The following is a 2566-nucleotide window of genomic DNA, read 5'->3' on the forward strand; positions in this document are numbered from 1 at the left end:
CCCTAGGTTGGGGTGATAATATCTAATCCTGCATTTTTGACAGAGCTTCTTGTTGAGTCCTCTCCAGCTAACTTTAGTCTTATGCCTGTATAGAGCCCTTCCAAATCCTCTGTGAAGCCCAGGAAGTTTGTACTTCTAATCCTATTGAAAAGTTACTGGAATTTTAGTGAATGAATTCCAATTCACCACTTCCAGTTCAACCCATGGTGCACAACATATTTGTAGTTATGGGGAACCAAGGGGTTCTAGGTCCAGTCAGGATAATGGCTATCCAGAACAAGGGCCTCAACCCAGGGCTGAATCTGGATTTTATTGATTCATGAAGAGGGGAGTGGCTTGAGGATGAGTGACTGTGGAGAATGGGGGAAATACGTTGAGTGCTAGGAGCTGGGCTAGGTAGGAGGCTTGCATTCACGTTGGCAATAAGCAGAGAGAAGGATGTGCAGCAAGAGTAATCTGCGTAACGTAACTGAGATTGTGTTTAATGTTTTGGTGTCAGCGCTTCAGCTATGAAGTGTAATCTTTCAAGCCCCAGGAAATCATAGCCTCAGTCTCAACGCTGATCCTAGCTGACAGCACAAAGCTTTGGCTCTTCATCCTGTCTTTTCAGGCTCACAAAAGGAAACAACAGAGAGTGTGGGGAAGTGAGTTGTGGCTGACACACCTTGGTGCTGCTTTGATATGTGCTGTGTCAAACCTAGATCTCTCAGCTAGCACCCTCCATTGCATCTAGCCTGGTGTGGTCCTGTGACTTTTCTCTATGAAAGGGGAAGAGAAGCATGAGGACTTCATGGTCACATTCTCCTGCTGCTCCCTAAACAAAGGTTTGAAAATGATGACCATGAGGAAATGGACAGAGTCAGGCAGCAGACACACAGAAATGACCCTGGGAAGCTGCCACCAATTTTTAAGCTGTACTTTATTTAAACCACTTTTATTTCTAATTATCTGGTCTGTGCAGTCTAATGTAATCCTGGTTGACACAGAAAGGAAGCCAGAAACAGCCAGTTAGTTCCTAGGAAAAATTTATCACTTTATCCTGGTCAACACTGCCACCAAGGCTGGAGAAGGGCTGAGCTGTGAATTTAAAAGTATTTTTCTGCCCTTCCCTTTTCTTCTGGTCCTCTTCTCTTTTCCTCCCTCCCTCCCTCCTTTCCTCCATCTATACCTTTCCTCATCCTTCCCTCCATTCCTCTGCTTCCTCCCCCTTCCCAACCCCCTCCCCTGGGCTTTGAAAGGCAACCTTACTCATTTCCCCAGCTCCTGTGGGTATCAGCCAATCACCTGATCTTTTGAATTTGTCTCTAATGGGGGAGATGGAAGAATTCCCTCTGGAGATGGTTGTAAGCATAGCATCAGCCATAGGAGGAGTCATCTATGATTATTCTCAGCATCCTTGGTCAACAACATCAAAGAACACATCTATAGTGGAACAACTTTTATGGGGAGGGTGCATGTCAATGATAGAGAATCACACAGCTTCTGAGAAACAGCAATATGAAGAACTTAAAGGTTTTGGGCTTGGGCTGAATGATCCTAGGAAGAATGAAGGGAGGATCTGTACTAGGCAGGATACTATAGAAAGGCAGGGACAGTCCCTTAACTTCATAACTCAGTATCTCTTCTATGGAGAATGGACTAGAGCAAGGATAAAGCTGCATTGACCAGAGAAGTAGTAGTGCCTTGCTCATGAAGAGGAAGGGTGTTTGACATGCTGTGTGGTATGTGGGATAGCTGTGCTGTCCCACAGGAGGGACAGCATTCCACAAGGAGGGCAAGAAGGCTTAGCTCACAGTGTCAGGTTGGTTTGTAACAGTGTGGAGAACCGGCTATGGTGTCAGACACATGCTTCAAGGCAGTGAGCTGCTTCTCTTCCTTTGTTCTTTCTTGTAACCCTGACCAGAGTTATCAGTGTCTGGTGTGAATGGAGGGAGTGCCTGATGTTGGTACAGTGACTTGCTTGGACAGAGTCTGTGGTGTTATTGGCTCATAACCCTTTGTCCCTACTCATGTTTGAAAACTGTTTTCCTGGTCTTCCAGGTAATTCTTTGAAAAACCCAATGAGACAAGACTGAATGCATTCAGGGTGACATAGCTATAGGTGAAACACCTGATCAGTAAATGCATTTCCCTACTTAAATCAGCCACAGTCAAATAAGACCTAATTAAGTATATGTGTAACACCGCTTCCTCAAGCATCCTAGTCATTTTACAACAGGAAATAAGCACAATATGAACTGCTTCAAAGTGAAATGACCATAAAGTATTTAAGTAGTGACACACTTTTCCCTAGGAAAAATACCTCCATTTGTTTTTTATTTCCACATTTTGCTATTTTAATACTCTAGAGATAGGATATTTGAAAGCATCAGTTTCCATGAGCATCATGACTCTTTCAAAAAAATCTGGAAGCATGATAGTGATTGGTAAGTCCCTACTGATCACTGTTTGGCCTCATACCTGATAGCTCTTTCAGGAACCAAGAGCAGATGCTACCCCTCATATAAAAAGTATAAACACAGTGTTATCCTGAAAGGGAGCAGGGCTTTGAATGTGGGCTTGCTCC

Source organism: Octodon degus, unplaced genomic scaffold, assembly GCF_000260255.1.
Source record: "Octodon degus isolate 3935 unplaced genomic scaffold, OctDeg1.0 scaffold00004, whole genome shotgun sequence".
NCBI lineage: Eukaryota > Metazoa > Chordata > Mammalia > Rodentia > Octodontidae > Octodon > Octodon degus.